This window comes from Rhipicephalus microplus, chromosome 6, assembly GCF_043290135.1.
Source record: "Rhipicephalus microplus isolate Deutch F79 chromosome 6, USDA_Rmic, whole genome shotgun sequence".
NCBI classification, from domain to species: Eukaryota; Metazoa; Arthropoda; class Arachnida; order Ixodida; family Ixodidae; genus Rhipicephalus; species Rhipicephalus microplus.
This window is the reverse complement of record NC_134705.1, coordinates 129,178,642-129,198,082: the sequence shown is the minus strand read 5'-3', so window position 1 is coordinate 129,198,082 and position 19,441 is coordinate 129,178,642.

Here is a 19,441-nt window from a genome sequence, read left to right as displayed (position 1 = left end):
TGCGGTAAAGCACAAGACGACATCTTGCACGTCCCTGGGTCTTTCGTCGACAACGCTTCCGAATCCACGCGAATGAGAGAGCACTGCTTGAAACATGCGTGCATCTATGACCACGGGAACGAGGATCACTTGCTTCTGCGGTTCTGTCCGTTTGGTGACCTCTGTCTTTACATGTGGTAACAATCTCTGCACATTTGCCTTGGTCCCGTTTTCAGTCAAGATTGTCAGAACTGGCAGGAACTTTCCATTTGCTCGCACCGGGATAACGTAGGTGCCGTTGAGCACGGGTAGTGGGAACATTGACGATCCTACGAAGAAAAACGAAGGGCATTGCTGTGTAACACCGGTTAAAAGGCTTGACAAATCAAGTAGTGAACAATTTAGAAAGAGAACGGAGTTGTAGAAAACTTGACAAGTTTGTAGGAAGTTTCACACTCTTAGTAGGGTGACGCCACGGCTTTCATGCACCAATTTACTGTATGCTCAAGTTTACCATTAGGTAAACTGTTATGATACTCCAAGATTAACCTAAATATGTATTGACTATTTACTTTCAACTATTGGAGGCTATAACCTAGTTAGACAAAGATGTCACAGGTGAGGATTCCGATTGTCTTATGGGAAGTTAACTAAATTATAAAATAATCTTTGGAGTTTAACATCCCAAAACCACTATACGATAAAGAGGAACGCCATTGTGGAAGGCACCAGAAATTTGGCCACTTGGCAATCTGTGCAATGAATTCGTAGACAGCCTTAGTAGGAAGCTTGGACGAGGCGCTAAAGATGTGCTTGCTGACGGCTGTCACAATGGTGGACGTGACAGTGATGAAGATGAAACACAGGATGAAGGAAATGGTGATATATCACCAATTCAATTGTCTGCTCAGGTATAGGAGATAAAAGTCTTGACCAAAATTACCTTTAATGCAGTTACACTGTATAACTGCTTCATGGGAGGCACTGACCAGAAGGATGCAGGCATATATACCCTCTAGATTGAAAAATTTAAGAACAAAAACTAACTCGGTGAAATTCGTCGAAAACAAGTGGTGGTGAGCGGCATCTAGTTTGCGAGGTAGCCATGAGCAACGTGCGGTATTTTTTCGCAGCACATGATGCGACGTCACTGAACTTGAATTCTGAAGGTGAATCCCTCTAATAAAGGTGGCATAACAAGCGAAGAGGAACTGGCCATCAAGCAACATTGATTCTTGCTGAAAGTGCTTCTTGTGGTCTACATTTTGAATGAGAAAACAGTCCACTTCGTTGTAACTGTGGCTAACAGTGACAGGTGCTGGTTCAATGGAGAGAACTGCAACGTTGACCACAGAGTGAAGTAAATGTGACGTCGGCATATGCATCCAATGTTTTTGACCATTTCTCATTATTCACCCAACTAATCACTAAATATATATTTTGGTGTTGTGTCAAGGCGTAAATTATAATTTCCCAATTTTCCATTTTTGCTGTTGCCTAAAAGCCTACCGTGATCACCTGGTCACGGGTCATTTCATGTGAGCTAAGAGCTCAATCACAATGAAGTTTTCAGTGTAATTTATGCAGGCTAAGGTACACTGAAAAGTCACATCGTTTTTCACGACACTTATGAAAAACTAATTTCTAATGGGTCAAGGCCACATACGTAGTGGGTGCATAGCAAGTTCGAAAAGAGTTTATATACTAAGTACTTGTCATTTTGTCTTTTGGAGCTTCCATTTCTGGTTTCTCTCATGCGACACTATGCGCGGCCGTCCAGGATTATATTGATGAAACTAATAGGTTGACTAATTAACCAGTTTCATTATTCTAACATGTCCGCATAATTATATACGTATAAAATCAAATTATTGCTCTATTCTAAGAACGAATTTGTTTATGTATATATTTGTATGCATTACATTAAGCACCGCACTTTCCTAGGCTATCGGTAATCTTTCTGTTATACCTCCATCATTCCAAATCTGAACAGTAAATTTTAAAACCACTCGATTCTTGGCCAATCCCCCACAGTGGGTATGCGCCACTAACAATAGGAGAACAACAACAGCAACTACTACTTGATGTAAGCTCTAAGTACAAAGTGTCCCTATGGTGTTTAACTCTTCAAGGACAAGTTTAATGGTCCCGAATTTTTTCGTGCTGTTTTGACCTCACATAGAGGTAACTAGAAAGCGAAACGGAGGTCTCGTATAGTTTGAGTTTCTACTGCAGTGTGCAGGAAACAGTGCAGTTGAAAGGTCAGTGACTTCGAGAAACTAGAAACAGGTTATTTCAATACAACCGACCGTGGAGACAAGCTTTGTCCCTGTCGTATGTGTACAGCCATGCGCAATGTGAGTTGGAACGAGTGCATATGCTTAAAGTGCCGGCAACCGTCCAAAGCACCACCCAAACGGAAAAAAGTAATGACGCCGACACTCAGTTACCAATGCGACGTTTTTAGAATCACCGCTCAGGCTTGGGAACCCCTTATCCATGGCCACCACGTGGCAAGTCAGACTGAGCGTTGTTGTACCTGAGCGAACACCTAGACTAATGAGTTTCATACAATAATACCCAGAGGGGAATCTGGTGCTAGTGTCTACACGGACTCCTTCAGCGGTGCTTGTAGCCCCATGGAAATTATGGGAAGTACTGGATTCGCATCTGCTTCGAATGGATCACGTTCTTGAAATTCGCGACGCTTGTTTGCTGAGTGTACAATTAAGGGATATGAAGTTAGGTCCAATCGAAACTGCTTCATTTTTTTTGTACGCAAACTTTAACGCAAAACGTTTTTGTGACTAGGCGGGGGAATCGAAACCTGGACAAATTTAACTACTAAGGTATGCATTGCTCTCCTGTTGCGTTCCAGATTTGGCATCAACATGTAATGAATTATTCTTTACAACAATTCAAAACGAACTTTCTTGTTTCGCCCTCAGAAGTCCGCAATATCTATTTATAAAAATAGCAGCACCATTAGGTGAGAAACACTTAACGTTTTGTCTGCTGCGATGCCAGGTGCATCTGTTCAAGTGGTCTGCCCCCCAACGCACTTCTCGTTTTGTTGTGAAGTCGAGTCAGAAGAGTGGGGTGGTGCGTCTACTTCACGTCGCCGTCGTTTTGCAGTTCATTGCAACGAGTTTTGGCAAGACGCACTAACAACAAACGTGTACTGGATGTAATATCCTGCACTTGCATGGGACGCTATCTTTATGCACCCCGGTAAGTGGACTACGAAACACGACTTATACAGCTCCAGCGTTGCAGTAAATTCAGAGGCATAGCAGTTTCCAGCTTCTTTGAACAACAAAGGCGCAGCTTCAGTCCTTAACACCTCTCCCCCCCCCAACCAACTTTACGCGAAGAACGAAACTGAAACTGTAAACAAAGATCCATAAAAAGTTTGCCGGCTAACGTGATCCAATCTGAAGTTCGTACTTCCCATCATTCCCATGCGGGTACACGATCACAACGCCACACCCCTCTCTAGGTAATATTGTATGAAACTGTATGACCTAGACCTTCCTTGTGAAGAGATAATTCGGTTTTATCGGTGAAGGCATAGTGCCAAACCGTAAGATAGAACATACACAATTCAGAGCTTACCATTGTCTTTCTTTCCAGTGCCTTCGGCACTCCCCAAGGCCAACGAAGCCGAGAGAGAAAAAAACAAGATCATACTCGTGGTGTATTTCATTTCCGGTGCTGATTTTTAAATGCCGCACGACCTGAAAGTAGAGTATACTTTGGAGCTGCTTCAATAATATGAAAAAGATAAGCACCAGAGCTGGTCACAGCCAAAAAAATATATATAAGCTCCACCCTCAGTGGTCCCCGTTCTAGACAGACCGATTCTGCATATATATGTGCTCAGAAAACAGTAGTTAACAATTTAGAGTACTCGGTACTCTACTATGGGAGAACTGAAAGCCGTCCCCATGTGACAATTTGTGTTTATAACAGGTAGTTAACAATTTAGAGTACTTTGTAGTTTACTATGGGAGAGCATTAAGCCGTCCCGTGAGCCCGATAATTCTCAGGCTTGTGTTTAAAAAAAGGCTTATTGATTTCGAGTACTTCCTAGTCAACTATGGGAGATCACTGAGCCGTCCTGCTTGTGTGTAAAGAGAAAGTGGCGAACAACTTAGAGTACTTGGTACTATACTATGGAAGAGCCGACAGACGTCCCTCACACGTACGCACAGATGGTTATTTACGGTATGTCAGGCAGATTTCACAAAGTTTGGGCATACAACTTGCCTTTACAGGCTCGTGTTCATTTCACTGATTTTTGGTTGAAAATTTTCGTTTTTTTGGCGAACGTCGTAAAAAATCCGACTTAAGTGCTCTGCGAAACGTAACGTTTTAACAAGGAACGACGAACTGTTTGCATATAATGCGTGTTCTTTTCATTGCCAGCGAAAATGTGCTTATAGTGATAACGGAAGTCAGCAATCATTGTTCTTGTGGCCAGATGAATGACAGGTGTGCTGCCGTACCTGAGGCGGAGCGTGCACTTATTCTTAGGTAGAGCATGGGAATCGGGGCCCCAAGGAGCTTGAATACTCAAGAAGCTTGCGATGTGCCAGCATGCATGCACAGAACCCAAGCCAATCTCGGGCTCTTGCGTTCGTGTTGACCCAAGGCGTCTCGGCTGTGCAGCGAGATAAAGCAGACGCAGCACGAGCCACGGCACGAGCCACGGCGTGAGCCATTATGGCCCGCGTCTCGCATAATTTTCATTTGGCCACGGGAGGCGCCGCGTGTTTTCGACCCAACGCAGTCTGCGTTTGACCCTGTTCTCAAACTCTGCTGATCTTCTGAACGCGAAAGGAACCTACGCAACGCCGCCTGGTGACCCAGGGTCTTGGGCCCCCAAGTCTCAAACTCTCTAATAAGGATCGGACGAGCGCGTGTTACAACGCCAGAGCCTAGAGATTTCGTTGCTCACAATAAACATTCAACTGTAGAAATCGAATATCAGGGCTTAAAGCAAGCATATAGCTACAGCAATTGCCGGCTGTTCTTTCTGACTAACCCCACATGTGGCAACATCACTACCCTGCACCACAATCAATCATTGCTATTAACAATTTAGTCGTAAATTAGCGCGTGGGAAACACTGGAAACAAACTCGCGTGTGACTAGCGCGGCCTGAAGTATAGTTGCAAGCGTTGCAAGCGTTCTGTGGTTAGCTGGGCAATAACTTAGCAGTATGGCGTATCCTTAAAATCTTTCTCGCAATAAAAAAGAAGTAATCGTCCCAAATGAACTTTTGTTTCGCCTGATCAATCGTGAAGAACCAAGTAATTTCGATAGATGGCATCATCGTACACATATCTGCTCATCCTGGTGGCCTAACAAGAGACAGAGACGTCGTATTACAGCGAAATTGATAGGACTCTGTGTATCACGTCAATTTTTGTCCCATGAATAGTACTGCGCAACATACGCCAATGGACGTCAGACGTGTTGGGCTAACGCTGCCGTTTCTCTTTTCATGTGTATTTTATTGTGAAAAAAAAATAACAGATCCCACGCACAGTGGGAATCGATCACATGCGAAGCACGAATGGGAAAGGTTGATATATGTCCCTTTAAAATCAGCATAACGTTACAAGGTGGAGGTGAATGGTGCCGTATATGACTTCCGTGTCATTATTACCATATTTAGATGAGTCGTTTACCTTATTCCTCTATACACGTCACGTCATATCGAATTTAGTAAATGTGGAGCTAGCGAAACTGCCACGACCACGCTATGAGCCTGATATTTTCTCAAGTTCTTACATGACACGCGTGTCAGAATTATCATGTTTCCACCAGTCATATATTTCGTCATCCATGGACGTCACGTAACTTAAATATGGCATATGTGGAGCTACCAAAACAGCCGCGAGCGCGTCATGAAGGGCCCAATATTCTCCAATGTAGCGTTGACGCACGCGCACGCTGGGCACAGCGACGTTACGTTAGCAAAACGTGAGTAATCTGTAGTCTGACGCCATGGGCGACCGTCGGCGCGGTTCGACGGCAACCGGCGCGAAATGCGACATGCTGAGTTTCGCACAGTTTCGTTACCCAGACAACACTGCGTGTCCCTCTTTTCGGGATGGAGGGCAGCCAGACGCGCTGAAACACGCATGCATCAAAGCACTGTCGCGCGGCGCGCGCCTGCGAGTACATGGCAGGACCGGCACCTGGCGTAGCATCGCTGGCGTGACGCGACGAAATGAACGCCGGTGAGCACGCGCACCGTGTCACGTCGAAATGTATTCGCGCCTTGACTGTGGCATGTAGTCACGTTCTCGCATGACACGCATGTCATGATTACCATGTTTTCACCAGTCACATACCTTTGTCATTCAATGACGTCACGTAATACCGCATTTCGCACATGTGGAGCTAGCGAAATGGCTGCGAGCGCGTTTTGAGTGTGGCATGTAGTCAGTTACATGACACGCATGTAATGATTATCAATTTTTGCGTGTGTCATTTACCGAAGTCGTCCTTTCGTGTTGCGTAGTACCAAGTTTGGTACATGTGAAGCTAGCGAAACGACCGCGAGTGAATCATGAGCGTAGCATGCCGTCACGTTGTTACATGACACGCATCTCATGTTTATCATGTTTGCACCAGTATCATACCTTCTTCACACATTCATGTCCCATAGTACCAAATTTGGTATAAGTGAAGCTAGCGAAACGGCAGGAGGCGCATCATGAGCGTGGAATGTAGGCACGTTGTTACATGACACGCATCTCATGATTATCATGTTTGCAACAGTCACATGCCTTCGTCATCCATTCGCGTACCATAATACCAAGTTTGGTATATGTGACGCTAGCGAAACGGCTGCGAGCGCATCATGGGCGTGGCATATGACTGCATGGGTGGGCATCTAGTCATGTTACATGACATGTATACCATGAGTTTCATGTTAGCGTCTGTCGCTTGTGTTCGCCATAGATTCATGTCCTACCATACCAGTTTTGCAACATTTCATGTGAACGAAACCACCGCAAGAGCTGCAGGACTATGAAATGGAAATCGTGACATTCATGACATAGATTTCATGATTTTTATTTTATGACTAGTCAAACATGTTATTCATACAGTCATGTTATGCCATATCAAGTTTGGTATCGATACCATTAACGAAATGGCCAGGAGAGCTAAATGTTGTAGGCAGCTCAAAGTCGCCGATGTTCGCTAAGAAATGCTTCGCATTTAATAAGTGACCCGATGTGAACAAAACACTAGCATGTGTGTACAAGTTTATGACCCGAAACTATTGTAATGCTGCTCTCGTACCTATTAGGTCACTTTTGAGACAGTCGGGTATTAAATCTACTATTCACACTTCATTAATGTCGGTGCAAATTTGTACTGAGCTTTGAAAAGAAAAAAATTGAGTTACCGGAAAGAGTGTAAAACATTCTCGCAATTACCAACTGAACATTCAACAGTGCCATTGACAGATAATGAAACCTCTCACATTCTCTACAAGCAAAATATTTATGCTTACGTTGGCGTGTAGTCAAACAATGACCCTACAACTTGGTCCAGGGATCTTCAGATCAAACAAGTCTTCATTGTTCAACAAAAATGGTATGGCAGAAATGCGTTTTGCCTTTCTGTGAAATTACTTCATCACAAATGAACGCGCACTCATTGAGCATATATGTTTTGTTACGAAAACAAATAGCTAGCATAGTTACTGCCTTGATCTGCTGTGACAAGTACAGACGATTGAAGCCATGTTTTCATTGAAAAATTGAGAAACCGTCAACTGCGCTAACCTAGCTTGCATGCTTTCGTCATGGCAGTTTCAAGAAAAAAGTGAGAAATAAAAATACTTTTTAGTTTTTTTATTCATGTTTTTTCCTTAGATTTGTGCTAAAATAATTTGTTTAACACTCGCTCACATTGTATGTTGCATGGAGTGCGCAATGTACAGCTGTTGCTACGTAATGAACATCTGCTCTGCTTGTCTAATAACGCATCATACTTGCAAGCATACTGCGAACAAATAATATGTGTTTTGAAAGGACACCCTATAATGGACAGTTGCTTTAGTTGGCAGAATTCACGGAAACTGTTTCTCCCGTGATAGTATGGTGCCCATGATGCGAAAAAAATAATAATCATAGATGATGTACCCGTCACTACACATAGGTATAATATCTAAAATTTATAACTTCATTATACCCTTTTCTGCATTGTAAAAGTGGTTTTCCTCTTGCGCAGTTTGATTAATAATGCTGGTCACTCACTGTGAACTGCTTGTTCAAGCGCGGTTTGTATAAGTAGTGGCGTTGAAAATATAGAGCCTGCTCCCTTGGTGCAAATGCTCATCATAAACGACCTTAGTGCGTTCAATTACCATCGCGTCTCTGCTTGAACCATCACAAATGCCGCCATAACTTGGGCAAAGCTGTAGTGCAGAGAGGCTCATTTGCGAATTATGATAAGCGTCTATTGCTTTTAACCAAAGTAAAGACCAAGATCAACATCGAGGTTCTGGCGCGCTGTCAACCAACGCCGACTAAATTTCAAGGCCGAAAGGCTGCCGCAGTGACGTCAGAGGTTGGGGGCCCAGTTGCCCAACTGAGCATGCTCAATAAGACTTTTTTAGGGGCGAAGCTCCTTATGGCGTGGCTTGTGCGTCCCTCGTAGTACGTAACCACCAGCGGCACATACCCGAAATAGCGGTCTTTACGATTTTGACCTCCAAGGTGGTTCCGGTGAGAGATTTCTTCTGTGCGTTGTTGAACAATAAAAGATAATGCTCAATGCACATGTTAATGGCTGCTAAGGGAGAATGAGAGACAGGAGCATTCGGCCTTTAGGTAACGCGCACGCTGCGATCCCTATTAGCAGCTATTGGCATGTACATTGAGCACGATCTGACAAGAAAGGGTTGCCACCTTATACTCACTGGGTGTAACCTCCTTGGTTTTAGAAAGGTTTAGCGAGCGTTGGGCCGCATAGCCATGAATACAGTGAACTAGTATATACCATGAACTCGAGGTGGTTAAAGGTGGGAAGTAAACCCGAAGCGCAAGCCGTAAGAAAGTGTGCATGTGCCACCTCCCGTTTAGTCCTTGAAATGTCCGCTGGACGGCGGTGCTTCTATATCGAGAATATATGATGAAAAGATGCGAGATGGTGGTACTTGGAGGGCTGAATAAATGGACAAACGGACACACAGACAGATGCATGGATGGACGCATGAACGGACGCAGGCGCGGATGCATGGACGAACGCATGGATGGACGCACGAACAGATGCACGCACGGACGGGTGGATGGACGCATGGACGGTTACACAGACGTACGCAGGAACAAACGGAAGCGAAAACGAATGGACGGACGAATGCTTAGCCCCATTCTCCATCATTCACTCCGTCGATATGCTGCCATTTTTTTCCACATCTTTTTATTCGGCCCAATCTAGCCGCAGCAGCTGCGAGAGCGGGAGCGTTGGTTCTCCTAAAACGTGAACGAAACACAGGCTTTCCGCCGCGTTCGCGGCGTAGCTGGGCCCCCACCCTCTGACGTCACTGCGGCAGCCTTTCGGCCTTGAAATTTAGTCGGCGTTGTGTCAACTGGCGCGAAAACAAGAGAACAATAAGCGTTGGGCCACAGTGCCATTTATACAGTAGACTAGTATATACAATGAACCCGACATGGTTAAAGGTGCGAAGTAGACCCGAGGCGCAAGCCGTCAGAAAGTGTGCGTGTGCCACCCCTCGTTTAGTCCTTGGAATGTCCGCTGGATGGCGGTGCTTCTATAAGGGGAATATATGATGAAAAGATGCGAGATGATGGTACTTGGAGTGTTGAATAGATGGACGAACGGACACGCAGACAGATGCATGGGTGGACGCATGATCGGACGCAGGGACAGACGAACGAACAGACGCACGCACGGACGGGCGGATGGACGCATGGACGGTCCCACAGACGGGCGCATGGACGGACACAAGCAAGAACGAATGGACGGACGAATGCTTCGCCCCACTCTCCATCATTCACTCTGTGGATACGCTGCCATTTTTTTACGACACTGAATATACATATAACGCGTGTCCCAGCCTACTCATTCTTTTTCTTCTAGCCGTCATATGCAACCTGAGGCCACTGTAGACGAGCATTCTTGAGGCCGATTTCTTGTCAGGCCTAGCACCTGAGTTCACTCGTTTTTAAGATGCCGCATGTTTTCTTTTTTTTTCCCCTCGAAGCAGCGATCAGCGGCTGTAAACTACTATGGACGCGTTGGGATGAACGTGCAGGTATACGTGTCTCTAAAGATGTTACGACAATGCGACGATGAAACTGCTCTAGAACAGATTTGAGGGTGAAAGTGGTAAGACAAAAGGCAAGGGACCTGGACACTCGGTATCCACGTCCAAAATATGTTAAGCCCATATCTCGTACCTTCGTGCATAATGAGCATTGCACTGTGGTCTTACGCAGTGCACGCGCCATTGCACGTCGTTTTATAACCTATCCGAGCAGTGCAGGTACTCAGTAACCGAAGCAGCCCTCAATATTGTTTTGTCCTCCAGAGTTACATCGCAGACAAGTACACTGCTGTCCGCCGTGAGATACCATGAAACAATCAAACCTCCAATCGTTAGCTTCTATGCGCACCTGTCCTCATGAGTGACGGCTCTATAGGGCTTAACTAACGAAAACTTTTACTGTTGATTCAGTTTGTTGCAACATTTGAAGCGAGGGTCTCAAACACTTGACCTACTGGCTTTCGGCCCGCACGCAATAGTTCACATCTTATACTTATGAATGTATATGTGGCGGATTTCCACAGTACTAAATTGTAGTCGCATTGCTTTCTGTCTTATCATGGTTCATAACACATTTTTCTGGTAAGATACACAGAGGAGAGCAGCGGTGAACATCTTTTCTTTTTTATTGAAACGTTATTTTCACTCAGTTTGTGTTGGAACATACCGCGGAACAAAACTTTACACTTTCCGATCACCGTTGAATTTTGAGTCATTAAGGAGATCGATTTACACCTATTTTCTCTGATCCTGACTCCAAATTTTCTTTAAAGTGACCTATAAATGAACTATGGCAAAGGGAAATGCTAGCTGCCTATTTGTTCACCTCCCCCTTTTTCACTACTGACTTTCTCCTTTCCGAAAACCTTGCGGGACTAAACTTCGTAACTACATGCCGGTATCCTATTTGTGTTCAAGACCTCAGACACAAACAGTTTACACAACAGTACTTTATCAAACCAAGCTCACTGTGTGACACTCCGTATGTTTTACCAATCGTGCTGCTGACAAGACATGCGGCTTCCGAGTTACACTTCCGGTCTGTTCTGCTTCTGTATTCACTCTTAATAATAGCCAAGCTGGTGTAGGCTCATGAAGCCATTCTCGCGGAAGTCAAAGCGGACACGGTGGACATCCTATGGAGTAACGGAGATCACACAGAGACGCAAGGAACACGTCTCTTGTCGTACCCGCCTGATCGTACTGTGAAAGAAGACAGTGCGAGAAAGCGTTTTGTTATAGAAAGGTCGCAGAGTGTTTCCATGCATCTCCGGTGATTTTATAGTCTTAGCAAGTGTTCGTCTTTCTGAGTCCAATTCGCGGTATGGCGAAGCAAATGGCTGTGTACCCCGCATAGTATATACTGTAGCGATGCTGAGGCAGACAGGCTAAAAAAAACAAGCAACTTTATTAGGGCGAACTTGTGCCCACAAATCTAACGACTATGGACGCCGAGTCCGAGTAGCCGAGAGGCACAGATTCAACTAACTTCCTCTTCCTCGTTGTTGGAGCGCACAAACGCGTGGCGCATGCCAGCCGGGTCTTACTGGTGCTCTTGCCATGATGATTGCGGCGGGCTACTTGAACGTGGCCAACCTGTCGCGGCATTATCCCCCTCCTCAGACGCATCGTCCCGATGCTTGAGAGAGTGAAAGGATACATGCGCCCTCTCACTCGTTTTCCGACGATCTGTCATGATAGGGCTTCATGCGGACTACGTGTACCACTTCCGTGGTATTGCGGCGTCTTGAGCTCACGTGTCCACCGGATCTGACTTCATAAGATGACGTCGCTGATACGGTTGAGTACTTCGTAAGGGCTGAAGTATCGACAAAAAAGCTTTTCAGAGAGTCCGCGGCGGCGCACTGGGATCCATATCCACACTTTGTCACCGGGATGATAGAGTGCGTCACTGCGTCGCTTGTTGTACCGACTAGAGTCGATGCGCTGTTGACGGCGTATTCGGTATCTTGCCATTTGTCGTGCTTCTTCGGCTCTTTGCAAGAAGTCATCTAAGTCAAGTGGATAGCTGTTTTTGTCCTGTAGTGGTAACATGGCATCCAGTGGGGTGGTCACTCTTCGGTCGAATACTAGTTCGAAAGGGGCAACGTGGGTTGTTTCTTGAACGGCCGTATTATATGCGAATGTTACGTAGGGTAATATTTCATCCCACTGTTTATGTTCAACATCGACATACATTGATAGCATGTCGGTCAGAGTTCTGTTGAGGCGTTCGGTTAAGCCATTTGACTGAGGGTGATACGCCGTTGTTCTTCTGTGATCGGTATTTGTCTTGCGCATCAGACATTGCATAAGGTCTGCAGTAAATGCGGTGCCCCGATCCGTAATAACGACGATGGGCGCACCATGTCTGAGCACTATGTTGTTCACAAAGAACTTGGCGACTTCGGCAGCTGTCGCACTGTACAGAGAGTCAGTCTCAGCACAACGGGTCAGATAGTCTGTAGCTACGACAATTCATTTCTTGCCTGCACATGATGTCGGGAAAGGTCCTAGGAAGTCCACGCCGACTTGTTGGAATGGGGCATCCGGAGGGTCTATTGGATGGAGAAGGCCGGCTGGTTTTACGGCTGGAGTTTTGCGCCGTTGACATTGACGACAAGTTTTCACGTAGCGCTGCACTGATGCGAGCAACTTAGGCCAATAGTACTTCAGGCGAATCCTGGCGAATGTTCGGCTCACACCCATGTGGCCAGATGTTGGCTCGTCATGGCATGCATGCAGAATTTCCTGTCGCATGGCTGTGGGCACGACTAGAAAAAACGTTTCGCCATTAGGTTCAAAGTTCCACCTGTAAAGGACACTTCCTCGAAGGCAGAACGTCGAGAGCCCTCTGGAGAATATGCGAGGAACTTGAACGTCGAGACCCTGCAAGTGTTGTATAAGCGCCAGCAAATCTGGGTCATCTCGTTGTTGTTGAGCGATTTCGGATGCGTCGACAACGCCTAGAAACGGGAAGTCTTATTCTTCAGGTACACTTGGATCGACGGGAGAGCGTGGCAGGCAGTCGGCATCACAATGTTTCCTTCCAGATTTGTATACGACCGTAATGTCATACTCCTGCAGCCTAAGGCTCCATCTGGCTAGTCAACCTGACGGATCCTTGAGATTTGCTAGCCAGCATAGAGCATGGTGGTCACTGACAGCTCTGAACGGTCTACCATAAAGGTAGGGTCGAAACTAATTTATTGCCCAGATGACTGCGAGGCATTCTTTTTCAGTAGCAGAGTAGTTTGCCTCAGCTTTTGAGAGTTTGCGGCTGGCATAGGCTAACACTTTCTCTTGACCATTTTGCCACTGCACCAGGATGGTGCCGAGGCCGACATTGCTGGCATCGGTATGGACTTCAGTGTCGGCTGTCTCATCAAAATGGGCAAGTATTGGTGAAACCTGTAGCCGTTTTCTTAATTCATCAAAAGCTTTCTGTTGTTCGCTTTCCCATGTGAAGGGCACGTCGTCTTTCGTTAGATTTGTAGAGGTTCCGCAATCTTTGAGAAGTTTTCCACAAATCGCCTATAGTAGGCACATAAACCTGAAAATCGACGCACTGACTTTTTGTCTTTGGGTGTAGGGAACATCTGAACAGCGGCTGTCTTTTCGGGATCAGGACGAACACTGTCAGAACTAATGACATGTCCAAGAAATCTCAGCTCTTCGAAGCAGAAGTGGCATTTTTCGGGTTTGATTGTCAATTTTGCTGACCGGATGGCTTGTAATACAGTGCGCAGTCGCTCTAGATGTTTGTAGAACGTTGCAGAGAATACCACCACGTCATCCAAATACACTAGGCATGACTGCCATTTGAATCCCGCGAGGACAGTGTCCATCATTCGCTGGAACGTCGCTGGTGCGAAACAGAGGCCGAATGGAAGCGCTTTGAATTCGTAGAGGCCATCTGGTGTTACAAATGCCGTTTTTTCACGGTCCCGCTCGTCTACCTCTATTTGCCAATATCCGCTTTCCAGATCGAAGGAGGAGAAAAACTTTGCGGATCGCAGCCGATCTAGTGTATCGTCAATACTTGGCAAGGGGTAGACATCTCGTTTAGTTACACTGTTGAGTTTTCGGTAGTCGACACAGAATCTAAGCGTATTGTATTTCTTCTTAACGAGCACTACGGGGGACGCCCATGGACTATTCGAAGGCTAGATGACATCATCCGAAAGCATTTCCTCCACTTGCTGCTTAATGATTTCCCGTTCTTTCTGGGACACTCGATATGAATGCTGGCATATAGGCCTCGTGTCGTCTTGCGTTATAATTCTGTGTTTCGTAATTGACGTGCGCTGGACCTTCGAGGCAATCGAAAAGCAATCAGAGAATTCTTTTACTAAGGCGTAAATCTGTTTCTTTTGACTGTCCGGAAGGCTCTGGTTGACGGTCACGGATGTGTCGATGTTGCAGGCCACTGGTCGAGTGGTTGACGTGGTTAAGCTGCATAGTTCGGTCGCCATACAGAAGTCGTGTAAATAGGCAATAGCCGTGCCTTGAGCGACGTGTTGAAGTTCGTTGGAGAAATTCGTGAGTAGGCCATCTGCACGGCCATTCGTCAAGTGAACAAGACCCCGAGCTACGCAGACACCTTTTTTCAAAAACAGCCCTACATTTGTATCCGCTATGCCTTCGCGGTTGTAAAATGCGTCATTCTCTACGAGCACCATTATACTGCAGCGTGGCGGCACAGTTACGTCATCATGAACAATGCGTAGAGCAGTTAGGCGTCGCTCCTCAGATTCCTCTACAGGTATAGCTCGTTCAGTCGAAAACGACACGCTGGACCTACGCAGGTTAATTACGGCGCCATTAGCTCGCGAAAAATCCATTCCTATAATGAGGTCTCTTGAACATTCTGGTAGCACAATGAAATCGGCAACGTAAATAAAGCCCCGTATTTCAAGTCTTGCGGTGCATCTGTCAAGGGGCGTAATAATGTGACCACATGCCGTGCGTATCTGCAATCCACTGCACTGTGTCACAAATTTGTTTACCTTCTTCCCCATCTTGTGACTTATCACTGAATAATCAGCACCGGTGTCGACTAAGGCATTCAGCTCCCATCCTTCCATTCTCAACCGCAAATCTGAAGTAACGCTTTCGTGGCTGCACCCATTTACCGGAAATACACCGTCGTCTCCCTCAAGCCATATTGGAGGATCTTCGTAATTGATGTTATCAGCGGCCTCACCTCCACAGGTCGCTTGCTTCAGTTTTCCGGGAGTGGACTTGGAGAGCGATGACCAGGCTGCCTTGAAGGTGCACGTGGGCTGGATGACCGGTAGCGCATAGGCGATGGTGACCGCGACCGACGTTAGCGTAGAGGTGGCGAGTTCTGGCGCGTGGACAAGTACTCCTCCATCTCCGCTGGTCGTTCGCCGTTTCGGGGGCACGGTGCATACGACGGGAAGCCTCTTAATTGGGAGTGCACAACACCACTTCGGAATTAATTGAAGCGCAAAAGTCAGCACAAATAATTCGGTTATCGAGTTTCAAAACAGGAAGAAAACTGCTCGATGCGGCAGGCCTCCGTCCTATCTTCAATCAGGGAGAAACTACGCAGCTTGATTATCAAAGAAGAAATTCCTTTATTGTTGACCCTCTTCCACGAAACATCCATCCCCAACACAATAAAGGTCGTAGGTTGGCGAGGGCTAGGGCTTTCATAAAGAACCTCTCCGGAACAGAGACACTTGTGGACGCGGCGCGCCACGCCGGCGGCAGAAAGTTTTCCGTGGCAGTAGTCAAGGACAGGGGAGAACTTGTCTCGGCAGCTTCAGTGAAGACCTCCTTGGTCGATGTAGCAGAACAGGCTGCTGTAGCGCTGGCATTACTGGACACGAAACGCACCACGGTGTACACCGATTCCCGAGCGGCCGTTAGGGCGTTCGCATCGGGATTGATAGCCACAGAGGCAGCCAGAATTCTCCACAGCAAACCCCCCTCAGACGTTATTCATCACATAGTCTGGTTTCCCGCTCACATGGGACCAGACGTACTGCCGGGTCACCTGAACCCAAACGAGATAGCCCACGACTGTGCGCGAGGATTCACAAGCCGCGACAGGGTGGTCTCTCGGGTGAGTTCGGGAGAGCTCGTCCACAGTGATCCTCTCGTTACTTTTCACGAGATAACATCTCATTACAGAGGAGAGCGACAGACTTTTCCCTTTCCCCATCATAAGCTCCACAGATCACAAGCAAGCACGCTCCGCATGCTCCAGACGGGGTCTTACCCCTCTAGGGGCTTTCTGAGCATGCTTCACACGGATATTGATCCACTTTGCCCAGATTGTGGTGAATTTCGCTCTTTGAGTCACATGCTCTGGCAGTGCCCTGCGTTACAGGATTTTAAAACAGAAGAAGACAGGACGGCGGCAATCACAGACCCCAGACAAGACGTCCAGATTCAGGCTGTCCAGAGGGCCCGTGAACGAGCGGAGAGGCATGGCCTCTCTGTTCCGACATGGGACTAGCCAACGGCTGGGTGGGGACCTACATAGTTGGCCCGCTGCCTTGCCTCTCAGGACCAAATAAAGTTGTTTGTCCTGTCCTGTCTTAATCCGGCCTGTCGGTAAGGGCAGAATCTGTACAAATGAACCGCTTCGCCACAATGGAAACAAACAGACCTGCGCTCGTGATCACGCCAGCCGTCACTTTTTCTGGGCCTAGGCTTCACATAGCGATGCGTGCTACGTGCTCCTGGGGGTAGATAGGTAGCCCTTGGTTCCCGTGGACGAGGTGAGCTGCGTGCTGTAGATGGAAGAGGAGTCACCGCCATCGCCACTGCTGCATTGTTGTGTACTGTGGGTTGTCGGAGAACATCAGAGTACGTTCGGATAGGTCGAACCGGCTGCAGCTCACGCTCTGGTTCTCGTATGACCTGCCTCAGTTCATCACGAACAACGTCTGTAACAGATAGTGCAGTTGGAGTCTGGGGCATTTGCAGTCTGCTCAGTTCTTCTCTAATAACTGATCTAATGAGCTCTCGCAGGGCTTCAACGTCGTTTCGCACGCCTCCAGAGGATACCTGTGCAGATGCGCAGTTAAGATTTCGGTTGTACTGCTGAGCGCGTTGTTCTAGTGTTTTTTTCGATGGCCGTCGCTTCCGAATAAAACTCAGCAACAGTGCTTGGAGGGTTGCGGACGAGAACAGCAAACAGCTCTTGCTTCACTCCGTGCATTAGATGGCGCACCTTCTAATCCTCAGCCATGTTGTAATCCGCACGCTTGAACAGACGGACCATGTCCTCAATGTACATGGCAGCACTCTCGTTTGTGAGCTGGTTCCTGGATTGAAGAGCAGCTTCCGCTTTTTCTTTTCGGTCCATGTTCGCGAACGTAGCCACCGCTTGTCGTCGAAATACCTCCCAGGTAGACAACGAGGTTTCATGGTTCTCAAACCATGTCTTTGCGAAGTCTTCCAGGGCGAAGTATACGCGAAGGAGCTTCTCTCTTTCGTCCCATTCATTCAAGCTCGCCACTCTCTCGAACAGGTCCAGCCAATCTTCAACATCCTCGTACGAGTCGCCGTGGAATACTGGCGGCTGGTGCATTTGGCTAATGAACACTTGTGCCGGTGTTACCTGGGTAGTCATAGTGGTGGCATCCATAGTTTGAATTCCCCTTGGTGTGAAGTGAAGATGACCGAACTCAGGTGAGTCACCTTGAAGACGGCGACTTGCCCTCTGGTGTACAGAAGTCACTTGCACGGGGTTGATACGCTGGTCGTCGGGGCTACGCTGTCTTGAGCTCGCGGGGCTTCGATTCGTAACCCAGCAACTTCACCAGAAATGTAGCGATGCTGAGACAGACAGGCTAAAAAAAACAAGCAACTTTATTAGGGCGAACTTGTGCCCACAAGTCTAATGACTTTTGTCGTCGAGTCCGAGTAGCCGAGAGGCACAGATTCAACTAACTTCCTCTTCCTCGTTGTTGGAGCGCACGAACGCGTGGCGCATGCCAGCCGGGTCTTACTGGTGCTCTTGCCATGATGATTGCGGCCGGCTGCTTGAACGTGGCCAACCTGTCGCGGCAATACTGTCGGTTCAAATGTGCCACTTCTCATGCAGGAGCTACCAGAGCACAATACCCATTGCTCATCAGCCTCATATGCAGCGAAAGCGCTTTTGTACTTCTTGAAGAATATGGGCCTGAATGGAGGTATTTTGATATATTATATTGATTCTGCAACGTATGTGTTTGTGACAGCATACAGCAATAAAAACTCTCTATTCCCTCTTTTCTTTAGTCTTCTATCTCCAACCTTTCTCCCTTGTCCAATTCTAGTTAGAGTAAGTAACCTTATATGTTTACGCAAGGGCTACAGGCCTTCTACTTTGTGTGTGTCTGTGTGTTTCTTTTGCTGTCTCAGTCCTTTAACATTTTCTTCTAATTACGTCTGTCCCGTTTTTTTGAAGTAAATAACCGGTAGTTTACCGAGGACTGCAACTGACTTGTACACCAATGTGGTAAAAAAAAATATTCCTTAATTCTAGCAAAAAAAACCCTGCGCCACGTCTGTCTAACAATGCATTCAGCTGCTAAGCCGCAAGTCACGGGGTCAAATCCCGGCCACGGCGGCGGAATTTTTGATGGAAATGAAAATTATTGACACCCGTGTGCTCAAATCAAGCCGCATGTTAACGATTGGGCTCGCCCCTACGCCATCTCCTGACGCCGACAAGAGCTCTCGCCGAGTGGTGTCCCGTCCTCGGACTCCTGCGACCATGTCCATCTTTCCTATATCCTCTTTACTTCCGTCGTTTTCTGTCGTTCGCTGTCCCTGCGCCTCGCTCTCTCCTTCCTCTCTCTATCTATTTACCTTTTAATTTAATCCTTTTAATCCCTCCTTTACCCCCACCCCTCGGGAGCTACTGTTGAGGTGTCGCACTTTGATGCAGACTGTTATGGGGCTCAATTTGCTCTACTTTTCGGTTTAGGAATCACATAAAGAACCCAAGGTGGCCAAAATTTCTGCAACCTTCTACTACGGCGTCTCTCATACTCATATCGTGGTTTTGAAATGTTATAACACAGCGATTGCTTTTATCTAGCAGAAAGAAAGTGTGCTTGAGGTCCTTCTGCCGCTTTCATGGTGTCTCGGCACGGCTGATGCATGCGCAATCGG